We start from the raw sequence: 16,484 nt of genomic DNA on the forward strand, positions 1-16,484 counted from the left end.
ACAAACTTAACTCGCTGTGTTTGTTTGTTGGGTCCAAAGTGCCACTCTGGAGGATTACAAGAGCAGTAAAGCTAACTAGAATCTTCATAGTGGTAAAGTCGGCCAGGTAGTAATTAGTCCACCAACAAGAAGAGACGTCGGTTGGCAGCCCAATCAGAAACCTGACTGTGTGTGGACTGAGCAGTAAGTCAATAAAGTCAGAATTTGGTTCTTCTCAGTTACAAATGAGACAATGGTGAGTGGTCAGGAGTTAGCAACACGCTGCTGTGCTTATTTCTATTATTTAATGAAGTCTTCTTGCATTTATTGTGTTACGTTATCTCTAGCATTATAATGTGTCATTCTTTAGGAAAGTGAGAAGGTTTAATCAATTTGTGATGTCAAATGTTGTCACAGTAGAACTTCCTTTCAACGTTCAATTCTTTGGTTGAGGTCTGCAGAGAACCTTTTTTAAAATGTCATCTCGTACTTTAGGCTCATCACAGTAAACGTTATGAAGACACCACACACTTTTTAAAATAACCACTTTACAGGTTTTCAGTAACCATTACAGTCGTCTACAGCAGGTTCTTTCCCGGTGTGTTCAAGTGTAGATCCCACTCTGATAAATGACTTTCATTAAACTCCTTCAAGAGGTCCTGCTCCTTTTCTCCAAGGTAGACAACCAGGCAACGAATGGCCACCTCTCGCCGTACCTCAGTTGCATTGTTCTAGTTGAGTAAAAAGAGAAAAAAGAATCAACTGAAATTCCACTATGACTAAGACTAAAGGGTGACAAGTCTGATTGGTGTTCACACCTCTAGAAGTTCATTCTTGATGTGCCTTCTCCTCAGTCCTGAAGTTCCTCCCCTCGATGAGACTACATCCATTAATTTGGAGTTTGGCCATAAATGTCGATTCGAGACTCACAGTGGTTATTCTTGTGAATTCTTCATTTCTCTGTTTTTACACAAACAAGTTGTCACATAATTCAAGTTAGCAGGCCATTAGCTAAACGACATCTTGAGAGTTCAGGAGCCACAACAAAACGCAGCCTGGTGATATTCCAACATGACCGTTCACCAGTAACGCACTACGCTGCTGGGCTTCAGCTTCAATGTGTTGACTGCTCTTCAGTGCCCGGCGCGCTCACTCAGATCATTCGACCTTAAACTAGGGAGGCATCCATCCCAAATATTCAGTACCAGCTGCGGGGTCACTCAAATGGCACTGCCACAGCAAGGACTGGTGATCTGCTTCTATGTGGAGAGCCACTCAACTCAGCAGGACTGGAAACACTTTGTAATGAACTGTCTAAAGCCCGCCAAGCAAAGGTTGACTTTTAAATACGTTTTAAATACGAGTGTACAATCTCGCCTGCTGTGTTGCATCAAATAAAGCAGGCCAGCGGTCAGTGATGTCTTCAATTGCAGGGGCCTGATAAACGAGTTCCTTCCTGTGAAGAGAGAAGGTTTTGGCCATTTTCTCTGCAACCACAACACATTCTCCCTCTTCATCACTTCATACAAGAGGTTCACTCTTTCCTTCTCCAAACTTCCACTTGTCTCACCTTGAGGATAAGGTGGTAGATAATTTACTTCTGCCTTTTTTGGTTTTTTAATATTTTACAAGGGGGGCGTCGAATAAATGAACAAGACATCAAAATTGTATTTCAAATTTAAATTTGCAAGCTAATGAATGCATTATAACTCAAATTAAAATCAAACATTTCTAAGGCAGAGATCTAATGACTGATATGTGACTGCTTTACCTGTCCAGGTCTGGTTTGATATCCGAGATACGAGACACTTGGAGCTCCTTTTCTATTTGAAGTTTGTTTCTCTGACGAGCGGCGCCGCTGCTGCTGCTTTTCTAGTCGCGTATTTTCAACCCAGAAAGTTCGAGACGTGTCGGTGTCTGTCGCCAACATCCGGGTCACAGCAGATCAGGTGATCATACGGCGCGACTGCACCACACTGGCAGCGTAGCCAACATCACCAAGTTGAGTGAAATAATTGACTGCCTATTGGGTTATTTTCGTGATACAACTAACAGCGGCACCATTTTGTCGAAAATACGTTCGTCTCGCGCAGATTGACTTCATCGGTGTCCTCGTTTACGAGATTTTTAAAAATTAAAACATATTTCATCTTTTCTTTACATAACAAAAAATTTAATAAAAATAAATAATTTATTTTTTGTTTTGGGGATTAGAATTACTACCAAAAACCGCACAAGGCATTTTAACAGACATTAAAGCACTTTAAAAAAATAAATTGCAAATATTTCATCGAAGTTAGCCGAACACATAAATCTTATGGAACTAAAAATGAAACGAAATGACAGCGACACTGCACGAGTATCACACCTGTGTTAGTTGTATCAGGGTTATTCGCATCTATTTTATATTATGCAGGGGGCGCATAATACGAACGTTTCAGAACCGCTGTCTTAGAGCAAAGTAAATCGTTATTAACTTGAAACGGCTCCTCTATTACTTAGCTTTTACCTGCTCATCTGCCTAATGCTAGTTAGACGGCCATTACGTTAGCCTGCCTGACTCGTAGCTTAACCTCCACAGACGTAAAGTAACGTTACTAGTCCTGTCAGCATTGCGCAAATAATAATGAAGGATTACTGAGGGAGGAATTAAGTACTACTGTATTCACCTTTGACAGCAGTTAAAATATCTGCTCTATCACTCACCGTAGTTGTTTGTTTCACTAGCAGTAAGTATGGCGTTACGATCTTGTCACAGCACGTTAAGAGGGAGGAGCTTCGTGTCCACTCATGAAACAGAGAAGTGAAGGAGCCATTAAATTAGATTAGGTTAGACGAACTGGGATAGTGCTTTTCAATAAATGAAGAAAGGAATTTGAGTTTAGATTACTTACAAGTCTAAGCTAAAGTATGTACTAATAAAATTCTTTCACGTCAACACACTAAATCATGTTTTCAAACTAAAATGTTTAATAAAATCATTGAACTTGAATTTTTAACCTAATATAATGCATTTGGTTAAGTGGTGGTTAGAGGTCCCTTGAATTGCTTTTTAGAGTGTGGATAGATAGATAGATAGAGTGAAAGGCACTATATAATAGATAGATAGATAGATAGATAGATAGCATGAAAGGCACTATATGATAGATAGATAGATAGATAGCGTGAAAGGCACTATATAATAGATAGATAGATAGATAGATAGATAGATAGATAGAGTGAAAGGCACTATATAATAGATAGATAGAGTGAAAGGCACTATATAATAGATAGATAGATAGATAGAGTGAAAGGCACTATATAATAGATAGATAGATAGATAGATAGATAGATAGATAGATAGATAGATTTATGTTTATATATTGTGACGAACGTCAGGTGCCCTTGCCCGGCCGGGACGTCCCTTTAACGGAAGGACCAAGGGGGAGAGACTGTGCTCAGGGTATTATCTTTCCCGGAACACTAGAGGGCGGCCCACCTGATCACCTAACAAAGTAGAGGAATCCCACCAGGCTGGGCGGATGTCCCGCTTCTCCCGTTTCTGGGAGAGTAAAGGCAAATGTCCCCTTTCGAGCTTGTCATGAATGCACGCCGTGCCGCAAACGCACCAAGACGGGGGGCGCCCTTTGATTGGTCACTTATAATGTCACATCAAAGCACCGTTGCGGCGCTGTAGTCCGGGGACCCCCGGAGATGCAGAGGGAGCCTCGGGACGACGGCTTCCTCATTTCGGCGCCCACTTCGGGCGGCCAGCTGTGCTGAAACTGGCACCGTGCCAGGCGATGCCATGATGTCACCGCGCAGGAGGAGGTTTCAGGGCTGATGCAACGCGGCGGGCGGCTCTGCTGGTTTCGTTTGCCTTCTCGCTGCACCCTCAGGGCAGGAGGAACAGCAGCTGAGCAGCCAGTGGTTCCGCGCGCCCGGGGGCTCTGAATGCGGCGGTGCCAGGGGTGCCACTGGCTCTGCCTATGAAGCTTTTGTATTCGGCCGAGCTGTGAACAGAAACTTGAACGGGACCTCCGCCACTTGAGAGACATTCCGTGTTCAATTCCGTTTACCGTGACAGGTAAAGTGCAGCTGAAGACGCCGACTTGTCTAAACAGACCGAAATGGAAGTGCAGACGAACGAGCTGAGCAAGGAGAAGGCGCAATAGAAATAAATACAAGTGTGTTATTATTATTATTATTATTATTATTATTATTAATATTATTATTATTATTATTATTATTATTATTATTCTTATCATGAACTGCGGCACGCGCTCTGACCAGCTGGCCTTGGAATTTTAAACTAAAGGGGTGGGCGTGGCTAATAGGAAGAGCCAATCGGCAGGAGCAGACGGCCAGACGTGCTGGGGGTCCACATCGTGTTAACACCCACCTGAGCGCCGTACGCCCTGAAGGGGGTTGGCATGTCAGCTCGCGGCCCTGTCGTTTGTCCCTTCACTTCAGTTTACGCCAATAAAAAGCCTTCAGCCCCCCATTAGAACTTCACAAGAATTGGGAGGAGCAGAACATTCGAGGGTCTTCCAAATTAAGGTCAATTCGAGTTTCGAGGGTCCCCACCGTCCACCACTCCACTTGGTCACTCACTCCACGTGTCTGTGCTTCTTCTCCTAACGTTTACCCTTAGCGAGGGTCCAGCGGTGCCCCCCACGTGTTCTTGATGAGCTCATCTTAAAGTCACCTTCTCGATCTGCTGGGCTGACTCCTCTTCATCATTTTGCACACTTCACTCAGGTCTCCTCTTCCTCTCTGTAAAGACTCTGCTCTTTTCATCTTTCTTCATCACTCGTCCCCTGTAGCCCCCCATAATCAGCCTGGTCGCTCTTCTCTGGACCTTCTCTTGTGCTGCTGTGTCTTTATGGAGACCCCAAGTGCCCCCCCAGGACTCCAGATGAGGCCTCACCAGTGTGTTATAAAGACTGAGTGTCCCCTCCTGTGACTTGTACTCCACACGTCATGACACTATATAACCTTAATGGCTTCTGTCTGGCACTTGATAGTGACGAGTCCACTGTGACTCCTCAATCCTTCTCATTAGGTGGGCCTTTAGTTTTCAGACCCCCATTGTGTATTCACACCTCACATTTTGACTTCCTGTGTGTCATTCTTTACATTTCCTGACATTAAATTTCATCGTCCTCAAGTCTGCCCAGGCCTGTCTGCTGTCCAAGTCCCACTGTGACGATTCCACAGATCATCTGCCGGACCACAACACTTGGTGTCATCTGCAGCCTTCACCTTCTAATCCAAATCATTTATGATTATTCAAAATGGGTTGATGGTCTTGTTCTTCAGTGGAGCTCATGGAGCCAAGTGCCACGTCACACTGCACAGTATCACCCACCCACTGTCACCATCAAGGGTGCTCACCAGGGCGGTGACAACGTCGGGCCGTGGAGCTGCTTCTCTGCAGCGGGCACTTGAAGGCTTGTGAGGGTCAAATAAAGAGAGCACAATAGAGGAACACCTGCTGGGGTCTGCAAGAAACTGGCACCTCAGGAGAAGACCACGAGCCCAAGCGGAAAGCTGAAGCCACACAAGAGCTGCTGAGTGTCCGGCGGGGGGCCGAGTCCGAGTCCGGACCTCGATGAAGAAGATGTGGCCCTTCACTCAACTGATGGAGCTAACACAGTCTCAAGGCTGGCATGGCTGCCATCTGCCAACTTGGAGTGGGTGAACACAAATGACTTTGTGTTTTATATTTGTCATTAATTACAGGGGCACGTTGTCACTTTGACTAACACAGTGACAACACATTCAGTGGATTCAGCAAGCCTCGAGACCCCTTTACTTTGGGGCTACTTTACCATGTTGTAAATGTAATCCTCTTTAATGGCCCATTTTTTGCCCACCAGTCTACACTCAGTGACCCACAATGACAAAGTGACCACATGTGACCAGAAAGGTCTGCCAGTGTATTAAAAATCAAAACCTGAAATCTCTCTTCATATTAATCATTCTGTCCCTTCATTCATTTTTTTGCAGGAGACCCTTTGGTGGTCTTCTCAGGTGAGTCTCTACAAGCTTGGCACCACTGGATTTGGGCACTTGATCCTGTTTGTCCTGGCAGATGCCCACAAGCTGCATTAGACTGGATGCCATCTTCAGGTCTCTCCCCACACCTTGGCAGGACCACTCAAGGACACTGACACCATGGTCCTGATGCCACCCCAGCACTGTTGGCTTCGGGTCACTGCCAGTCTGAGGTGCCAGGCAGTCTGGTGCAGGTTTTCTTCACATTGTTCTCTTGGCCTCATTCATCGATCCTCCTTTTCCCATCATCACCATCATGCTTCACTGTAGGGATGGCATCGGGCAGGTGATGGGCAGTGCCAGGTCTAGTGCTTGGAGGTCTGCCCCGAGACTTCAGCCACACAATCTTTCCCCGACACTCACAGTTGGCACATGCCTTTGACTCACGAGTGTCACCTGTCTGGCCGGCCCCCCATAAATGCCCGATGGTGGAGTGGCGCTGAGGTGATCGTCCTTCCAACAGCAGACTGACCGCTGGGCTCTTCATAACCTCCCTGCCCAGGGCCCTTCTTGCCCACTGACTCAGTCTGACTGGACAGGAAGAGTCCTGGTGGGCCCAAACTTCACCCTGATCTCCGCCTCAGCACTTGGACTTCATGGCTTGCTGTTGTCCTGACCTGCACTGTGAATTGAGGGACCCTCTATGTGCAGGACCCTCACGTGACTCGGTAAATGAAGCCCAGCCAGTTGAGCTTGTCACTGGGTGACGCCAGTCAAGTTCTACAAACATCTCAAGGAGCCAACAGGGGGCACGGTGTGGTGGGCCCCGTCGAGGGGGATTTTACAGACATCTGTGGCCCTTTCTGGTCACATGTCGTCACTTGGGGTGTTTGCGTGCGAGCAGACTTATCCATTAAAGCTGGTGAAGGGGGTCTCGGTGCTTTCACACTCCACCGTTGATATTTGAGTCGATCGATTCATGAAATGCGTTTTAATTTTGAACAAAACACAATAGAAATGTCATCTGCGTTAACACGCCCTTCAACGTGAGAGTCATTTACCGCCGGGCCCCTCGAGTTTCTCCATCGATGCGCAGAACCCGATTCGACGCCATCGCCTGCAGACCTCACTGGGGCTGAATTGCTGTATAAAACACAAAAGCAGAAGGCTGCGTGGCACAGAAGCCCCTCGTCGTCGAGAGCCGTGGGCAAAGCCCAATGGAGTCCTCTGAGGTGGTCAAGGCTTCTGTGCCATCGTCTACTGCTGGTAAAAATGGGGGCCCACCTTTGGTCCAGCAGCCCCTTGTCGGGCACACGGGCAGCACTGATGATTACCCACCATGCCATCCCATAATAGTCTTCTGTGTAAAGCTGTTTGTCTGCCAGTTTGCTTGCCAGCCAGTTCTCATGACACCTTCCGTTCCGTTGCTGTGGATTCAACCAAAACCATCAGCCCCATGGCATACTGGGAGGGAGGCAATGCAAAACCCAGTGGCGACATGGGGGACTACAGCTCCCATCAGGCAGCAGGAGAGGAGAGCGCGAGGGCTGATGGGAAGACGCCATTGTCAGTGCACACAAGGTTGTGTTTCGGCCCAAGTGGGCTCTCATCGAAGGCCGCAGGTCCGGCTTTTCCTTCTCGACTAACTGGGATGCCATGCGTGGCCACGAGTTTGTCTTTTGCTTCATCACACGTTGTGTTGTTTTCACCACTTACTTGTGCCCAGTCAGCGCCGGGTACTTTGACTAGTTTAAATAACCATAACAGGATTGGCGCCGGGGTTAGTGAGGCTGCCTCATGGACCAAACATGCCCACTCCAAAATGTGCGGGCACTGCAGTTGATGGGCATCCTGTCCAGTGCTCTTCCCTGCCTTAAGGCTAATGCTGCCTGGAGAGGCTCACACCCAGCATCTCCGAGTTGAGTTCAAGGAGTTTGAGAAGATAATATGAGGACCTGGTGGCATGGAACATGGAGGAGTGGCATTAGGCTACTGAGGACCTGCTGGCATCTTCAGCCCCTGCATCCACCATGCCACTCTGGCCCAGTGGTGGTATGTGCTCCCAGCCACTCTGACCCTCTGTCTGTTCCCACATGTCTTGGCCCAGAGGCACCCCATATGCCACCCCATCCCCTAGGCCAGGGTTCACGTCGGAGTGCCCTCTGTGTGCTGCGTCTGCACCTCCCTCCTTCTCCAGGGATTTCTGCCCCTCAGACCGCCAGTGTCCCTCTCAGGTCTGGACCCAGGGGTGCCACTCTGCCCTGATCTCAGAACCTTCGCTCGCAAGGGCAACACAAACTTCATCCAAGGGGTGCAAGGTGGTCTGGTCCCTCCCCCGTGAGCGTGCCAACCATGAGGTGCTACAGTAACAGCATCAGCAGCGTCGGTGTTTATCTGTGTACCCAATGGGCGCTGCACAATATGGAGTGAGAAATGCCCACCTGCACGAAGCACAGACGACGGGCATGAGGTAAGCCTGAAGTCCGCAGGTTTACCTCCTCCGACTGGAACACCAGAGTGCGAAATAAACAAACTGACTTGGGGTCCCCCGCTGGTCTCAACGACAAACGGCAAATGAAAGAAACTGGTGGGTGAAAGGCGCCCGCTGTTATCCTGCCATTAGGAAGCTGGCGCTCTCAAGAGTAATCATATTTGTGAGAGTTTATATCGACGATCGTTTACACAAATTTAAATATAATTCTTTAGTTTGGGGCTGCACGGTGGCGCACTGGGTAGGAGACCCGGGTTCGAAGCGTGGAGTTTGCGTGGGTTTCCTCCCACAGTCCAAAGACATGCAGGTCAGGTGCATTGGCGATCCTAAATTGTCCCTGGTGTGTGTGTGTGTGTGTCCTGCCCAGGGGGTTGTTCCTGCCTTGTGCCCTGTGTTGGCTGGGATTGGCTCCAGCAGACCCCTGTGACCCCATAGCTGGATGGATGATGGATTCTTTGGTTTTCTTGCAGAGAACTTGCGGCCGCGGGGGCGGGTCAGTGGTGGCACGCATGCGCAGACCTCACCAGCTCGTCTTTCGCCAAGCGCCTGCAGAGGCGGACGGAATGTGCAGAGGCGCGAGAGATAAAATTCCAAGGAGCCCCCGCCATGCCATCCAAGGCGCTATATACAGCCAGGGCTCCCTGCCATTGCCTCATCCTCGGCGAAACTCGAGGAGTTCCCTCTCTCTGCTAGCGCAATTCAAGCCACCGACGTGGCCGCGCGCCAAGGGAAAGTTCGGGTTTCTGTTTTTTTTTTATTATTATTATTACTCTATTGTTATTCCTGTGGGCGGGGCCTCCTCGTAGCTGCCTCTATAAAGGGCGGCTCGGCGCGCCAGCGGCTTCAACATGGACGTGCACGACTTCGTGGGGATGGCGGGTCCCGAGCGCCCACTCGTCACTAAACGTGCCTTCCTCCTCCTGGCCGGCCTGAGCCTGCTGCTCAGCTCCACGCTGTCTGCCGGCCTCTGCTCGCTCTACTGGAGAGCCCACCTGCTGCAGGAGCTGAGCGACCTGACGAGGACCCCCACGGCGGCACCGCTGAAGGTAGGCGCAGCAGTCGGCGTCCCCGGCCGGTGGTGTCTTTCTCACATTTAACCTTCTTTGCTTTGCTTTTCTTTTCTTTTCTTTTCTTTTGCAGACCACCGTCCCTTCCAGGACTGCTGCGAACTGGGGAGACACGTGTAAGTGCGGGCCGGCCGCCAGCAGGGGGCGCAGCACAGAGTTGCGCCTTGGCGCGTGGCTCACCGGCAGCGGTGCACACAAGTGACAACGGCGCGACCTCGGTGTGCACAATGCGGCCACTGGCAGTGGTAATGTTTGAGGCGCTGGACCCCAAAACCATTCCAGCAGTGCCCGTGTGACCCTGACCGAGTCACTTCACTCTCAAATATTCAGCGATAATTAGAAGTGCGGCTGATGGAGGCAGCGGGGCGCAGGGTGGCGGGTGAATCTGTGCGCGTATATAGCGCCTTTCATGTTCTGTAGTCCTCGTCATTTTCAACTGACAGCAGACAGGCAGAGTGGCGCAGTGCTTAAGCCTGACACCTGAAGCCCGCAGGAGGTGACACGATGTGACCCCGAGGCTGCGCTGCAAGTGGAATGGAAGCATCTCTAGCTCAAATGCTATAAAACATCCATCCATCCATCTTCTAACCCGCTGAACCTGAATACAGAGTCACGGGGGTCTGCTGGAGCCAATCCCAGCCAACACAGGGCACAAGGCAGGAACCAATCCAGGGCAGGGTGCCAACCCACCGCAGGCTATAAAACATCAGGGATGATAATACGAATAATAATAATAATAATCCCATCTCGAAGCCCCTCCGCCACACTACAATCGACAGTGGCGAGTATAAGTGGTCACCCAGGCGGTGCTCGCAATATTAGTTACAGTCAGTGCCATCTGTCATATTCAGAGGGTGCTGAACATGAAAACAAACAAACAAAAAAAAAAAGAAAAATGTGCTCCTTGTTATCCAGAATAGAAAATATGAAAGTTAAGTGGCAAAGTCTCGCTTACGCCGAATATCCCCGCTAGATTATCACTTCGCTAACTCTTTTATCCAATGCGGCTGGCACCATTTGAGATACCACTGGGCGCATTTCTTTCGTATTTCCTACTGGAGCGCAGGCAGGTGATGTGACTGGTTCAGGGTCACACTTTGTCACTAACGGGACAAAGCCTCAGGTCTTGAGGTCCAATCCCCCATCCCCCAGGAATGCCACTAGCGGTTCTGCCACCCTAATTCTGGGCAGGACGGGCAGGCTTTGAGTTTGTTTTTGTTTTTTTGTTGTTGTTTGTTTTTTGAGGTGTTTGAAGTTTTGAGGTTTTTGTTTTTTTTTTTTTTTTTCTAACCTCAGAGTGTGAAGTCCGAAGCCTTCATCACCACACCGCACTGCCTCAGCGGCCCCGTTTGTCAGCTGTGGGTTTCCACTCTGCTATACCCACCATACCTGGCAGCGCCCGAAGCAGCAGATCTTTGGCCAGATTTCAAGCCGCAAATCCTTTTGCATTTTCAAGAAGCTGCCAATCATTTCCAACGGAAGACACGCCCTTAGCGCCCAGTCGGGGCTCACGGCGCTGTGATTTGCCCGCGCTTGGGTGTGAACGCTGACGCCAAGGAAGGGGGCGGGGCTCCCTGGCCGAATTGTGACCACGTGCTCACCGGCCGCGCGTTTCGTCCGCCGCCCCTCGTTTGCGCTTGCCGGTTTACGCAGCCGCAGTGTAGAAACGGCCGCACGTGAGACCCGACTTTTTACTTCTGGAAGGTTTTAGAAACGGGTGCACATGATGGTCGGCCACCCGCTTGAAGATAAACGGGCCAATGGGCTTAGCCATAAAGAGGCTCAAAGGCCAGTAGCGTCATGGACGACGGTGTGGATCTCGGACACTGAGGTTGTAGGTTCAAATCCCACTAGTGTCACGCACGGTGTGACCCCGAGCAGGTCACTTCACCAGGCTGTGGCCCATGGGACGCAGTTTAGGTCTCCATCAATAGACGGCAGCAGAGCTGTGAGACCACCGGGGATTCCTGGCCCACTTTAGGTTTTCTCGAGCTGTTCCTGTCCTGGCGACTGGACATTAAAGATTTCTGCTGTCCCCACAATGCCAATGGGTTTCAGGATGTGCCTACCAAAGGGGCGACGCATGTATGACATACTCGCGATGAGGTGACACGTTTAGTATTTGTGACCTGTAGCGTCACTAATGGCCGTCAGTGCTATAAAGCGCCTTGAGCTCCTTTCATGCATGTCACTTACATTGGCACATTTCCATACAAGTTTTATATTTGAAAGTTGGCACAAAAACACAGTTGGCATTCTCTAAATATAAAAAAAAAAACAGTAAGAAAGAAGAAGCAGCAGGCTGAGACGTCACTGGGGTCAGTGGATCGGGTTGAACCCGTGACCGCTGGGGGACACATCCAGTGACCATCTGGGGGCTTTGTCACCTCGTGCCCACCTTGATCAGGGCTCTCCAACTCCTTGCTTTGCTTTGCTTTGAGTTTCTTTGTCCGTCTTCTTAAGACTTCGGCTGACCAGCCACCTCCGGCTGATTCATGTGCTTCATCGGCTCCTTCAGGTGCTCATCCTGATGTTTCCAGCGCTGTTGGTTTTCACTTCTCAGAGCTTCGCTCCTTTTTCTTGTCAAATATTTAATGGATGCACAGGTGGCTGCTTGTCTTGGCCTCCGAGGGGCTGCAAGCTGCCAATGAGGTGGCACAGCGGCCCCCCGGACCCCCTGACGTGGACGGCGGGCACAGGTGAGCAGAGGTGGCAGCCGTTTGCACACTTCACGGCTAATTGTGTTTGTTTGTGTGCCTGGCAGGGAGCAAGCTGACGGTGGCCAAGGACGGCCACTACTTCGTCTATGCCCAGGTGACCGGACCGCATACGAGCTTCTTGAAGTCCACCGGCGTCTTCTCCGTTTCCCTGACCAAAGACCACGGTGGTCAGAACGTGACCCTAAACCGCCGGGACTGGCTGGGCAGTAGAAACAGCAGGGGCTTCCTTTCAGTCCTCCTCGCCAGCAGCCATAAACTGAAGGAGGGCGACAGGCTAATCGTGGAGCTCAACAGCCCCTTCAGGATCAACCGCGAGTACAGCTTCTTTGGGGTCATCGAGCTCTAGCAACAGCTGGGCAAGCGGGCACGAGACACACAGGAAGGAGAGATGGGTGGCGAGAAGACACGAGACTGGCACCTCCTGGCCCGCTCTGCTTGTCTCTCCTGTGCTGCGATCTCAGCTGAACTCCCCCATTTAGTGGCAGAGAGGGCAGCAAAATGGACCCAAGGAAGGAGCCAACGAACTCTGACATCATGGCATCAGATGAAGGGTGCTGAACCATCGTGGGGCACAAAGAGTGGTCACATGCACTGCCAGTCCAGCACTGTGCACTGTGTCCTCGCCCACTTGACCTCTCATCCCTCACTTCACCAGAAATGGAGCAGACATCTCAGATGCGTGGGGGTGCCACGCTCATGGAATGCCCACCAGCAGGGGGCTCCACACAGGACTGCCTTCAGAAACCCCTGCAGTGGAGGTGAGAGGAACAATGGGGCAGACTGATTTATTATAATGGGTGATGGCATCAAAGACTGCAGTGCCAGCCAGGGCTGCCCCCAGAGGCGAGCATAGCCATAGTTGGACCCCCGTCCTTTTGCTGGGGGATAGGGGGGATAGGGGGGATTTCTACGTCTTCATTTCCTTGGTAATGTTTTTGTTTTCCCCATTAAAGATGTCAGATTTCCAGCTTTTCCTCGTTGTCTTTCCTGAGTGCCAATTTCTGTATGCCAGTCTCATCCCTGCTGGTCTTCTAATGCCCAGTGCCCATCATTTGCTGCTTTTTGTCCTCTTTATTGGTCACCTGCCCTGGCACTGGAGTGGAGTTCAGTGAGCCCAATGGCAGACCACAGGAGTCCTGGACTCAGACTTGACATTCATGAGCCCCACAGTGATGCCAGTCAGTTTGCGATGGATTTGTTTGGTGTGCCCACCACGGGCAGTGCTGCTCTTCAATTCCTAACATCATTGTGACATGTGGAAGGCTGATGTGGGATGACATGCATTCAGTTAGGCAACCCACCCTCCAGGATACACCAAAATTGACCACCAGCCTTATGCCATCCTGCTAAGTGGGTTGGGAGGCACAGAGTGACAAGACTGACACCTGGAGGGGGTGAAGTGGGGTTTGGGGGGCTGCAGGGTGTTCCGTCGATGTGTGCCTGCAGGCTCAGCACAGTAATCAGGTGGCGCTGGGCAGGCCGAGGATGAGGTGGTCCACACGAAGGTGCCACGTGGCCACAGCTTATGCTTTCCTCGCATGACGTGGCGGTCCTGATCTGAGGCCTGCGGGAAATCCCCTTTGCTTTGACGCCTGCAAACACTTTGATCGTGTGGCTTGGCCTCAATCTGAATGTCCTCTTTGAGAGGGTCCAGCCTCGCTCCACACCCAGAAGACCCTCCATTTATGGGGCACTCGGCGAGGCGCTGCCAGCTGTTAGATGAAAATGTACTTTTCCTTTCTAGTTTCAGAGCAAAGACACGTTAAAGCCTGCAGCTGGCACACCCCTGCTCTGCCAGTGGGCCCAAAACCAGCAGACTGCCAAAAGATGGCACCATTCTGTGCAGTTCTGACATCCACACAGCCTGGTGATACGTGACAGCCAGGGGGCTCCATTAAGTGGGTCTGAGAATGGGTATGGCAGCGGGCAGTGTGGTAACCATGGTGGCTGTAGGACACCGGGCTCATCTCCTGGTCCATTATGCAGTCTGGTGGTCTCCCTGTGTCTCCTATAAAATACTAAATTGGTCGGGCGGGGGGCCCTAAGGAGACTGGCACCCAATGCAGCGTGGGCTCCTGCCTGGGCCCTCAAGGTTTTACATCTCAATGTATTGGGGGCTTAGGGGGTCAATTCACAAACTAACTCCACATAGGTGTAAACGAGGTGGTCCGACACAACCAGCATGCTAGGACGGTCCCACCACAAAGACCACCCAGAGTTTCCATGGAGCGAGTGAGTGCCCGCTGGGCCCCTTGGGGTCAGGAGGTGACAGAGTGACCGCATTCCTCCTCCTCTTTTCATTTTCTGACACAAACATCTGCTCCCCTGACCTCGCGGCCCCCTCGCCTGATTGTCCCCCATATTAGATGACATAAGTCCACTTGTCTGAGGCTCATGGAGGTCTCCTTTAGTTTATGACAGCAACTGGCCAACACCTCGATAGCTTGTACCTCCTGGTGGCACACGGGCCTTACAGAGATGATGACGTGGCAAGAGAAAGTCTGCCATGCTGAGACCCTCTAGAGAGCAGACGGCGGAGTCACAAGGAGTCAGCTGCTTCGCTGGGTGCCACCATCTCGTTTGCCTCGTATCATTTTATATGGAGACCTGGGCGATGATGAGTGTGGTCTGAAGATTAGCTAAAGAAATCCCCTCGATAGAAGAGTGGCACAGGAGCTCAGACACTGGGAATTCACCAGCTGTGGCTCCTCCGATGTCCCATGCACTGTGCCCATCATGTGAGAACGTGTGGCAGCAGTACCACATTGTGGAGGAGCGCGTAGATGATGCTGTCAATGTGTTGTTGACGGACCACCGTAGGCAGGTAGGCATCAGCAGTGCCTTTGATCGCGTGCCCACCACACTCAGCACATCTCAGTGCATAAGAAATGTGACAAACGAGAAGAGGCCATGCAGTCACTCGTCAGTTTAGCTAAGAGCTCAGCTGTCCCCAAGTCACCTGCAGGTCCTTCTTGAAGCTTCTCAAGGTGTCTGCTTCAGCTCCATCCCATAATACTGGCTCTGTGCCAGCTGTTTCGCCAGTTCCTCTGGTGCGCCCAGTGCTACGCCAGTCTGGAGGTGTTTGAGCTATGAAGATCATATGGCCAGGCGCCTGACCATCCTGCCACCTCTGGTCATCCTTGGCATCAGGTGGTCCAGTGTGGTCTTTCCCAAGTTGTTCACGGCCGTCGTGATACTTTAGGTCTCTGGGATCAAATGAAGGTGCAGCAAAACTGAAGTCACATGGAGTGGCACTGCCGCCCAGCCAAAGAGGGGACACTCAAGGTCCTGAAACTGTCATACCAAAGGGGGCTTAATTAATCCTGTGGACCCCCAGAAAGCCTGAAAATCATGTGTGCTACAAATCACTCGGTGTCACTGGTGACCGTTGTAGCCGGGTCAGTGCCAGCCTGTCCAGACAAACTGCCATGGGACCTTTCATCCACACAGAAGACCCTAAAACAGCTGGTGCTCCTTAAAATCTGCGGATAGCAGCGGCAACATTCATGGTGGCCCCAAAGTCATAAAGGTGACGATGTGCCCTTCAGCTGTCAGGCTGCTTCGTGTGGCTTCTCTTCACCGTAGACTTCCAGGGTGACGTTGTTGATGTGCTGGAGTTGCAAACGGTGCTTCACCCGGGGATTTGCATTGGTGCAGGATGTGGGCATCAAACCGCCATTAAAGCTTCGGAAATCCTGCAGGGCCTACACATGCACTTGACTTGCCGTGGTTTTTGCCTGCTGGTCCTGATGTTGCTAAATCAAATGTAGGTGGCACAACTGGCAATGCCCTATGGGGCTTGGGCACAGAGCGGGTACAACTGGGAGGTGGTGGCCTGTGGGCACCCCTCGGGGCGGGGCAGGGTGGGACTAAAAGCTTGAGTGGCGGAGGTTCATCCAGCCAGCACTTCAGGAGACTTCTAGAAAGAGGGCGGAGCCTTTTGTAGGAAATATAAATAAATCGGAGCGCCACACGTGTTTGATGATGGCGGGGGTGACGGTGACGTCAATGACAAAATGACACTCAAGCCAGGGCTTCTCTGAGCCTTTTAAACGTTTGCTTCTGTTGGAGCCGACTGGACTTTCTTCTCTTAATCTCGTCTTGAACCCCCCAAAGACCCCAGTAATACATTCAGCGTGCCAAGAAGAAGCAAACAATTAGCAGATCACAACAAAGCGACTTCATCCGTGAAAATCGCAACACGACCTGTGATTGTGGACTTCACTGCCGCACTAAACTGCGCGCGCC

Source organism: Polypterus senegalus, chromosome 14, assembly GCF_016835505.1.
Source record: "Polypterus senegalus isolate Bchr_013 chromosome 14, ASM1683550v1, whole genome shotgun sequence".
Lineage (NCBI taxonomy): Eukaryota > Metazoa > Chordata > Cladistia > Polypteriformes > Polypteridae > Polypterus > Polypterus senegalus.